Source organism: Merops nubicus, unplaced genomic scaffold, assembly GCF_000691845.1.
Source record: "Merops nubicus isolate BGI_N331 unplaced genomic scaffold, ASM69184v1 scaffold12818, whole genome shotgun sequence".
NCBI lineage: Eukaryota > Metazoa > Chordata > Aves > Coraciiformes > Meropidae > Merops > Merops nubicus.
Genome location: NW_008627797.1, coordinates 1 through 380, shown reverse-complemented (window position 1 = coordinate 380; position 380 = coordinate 1).

Here is a 380-nt window from a genome sequence, read left to right as displayed (position 1 = left end):
CCCCCAGGAGCCACAGACAAGCTGCCCCTGCTGCCCTCGCTTCCTTCAAGAACAGCCCTGGCACGTTGGTTTTGGAGCTCTGGTTTAGAATGGAATACAAATCAAAAGCACAACAGCTCAGCTTTCATGAAGAAGTGAACTCACAAAACAGATTTTTCAACTTTTACAACAACTAAGCTTGGCAATTAAGAAATATTCCTGCTTTAAAGCTACCTTTAGCAGTCATATTTGAAGCAAAAAGTTCTAATATGATTAAATTTGTGGCTGCAGGAGGTAAGACACGGTAGTCACACGCTGACTGAAGTTTTACTTGACAGCACGGTACCGAGGTCTCGCAAAGAGCCCCGGGCCAGGCTCCGAGCGCTCCCGCACGCCGCGCC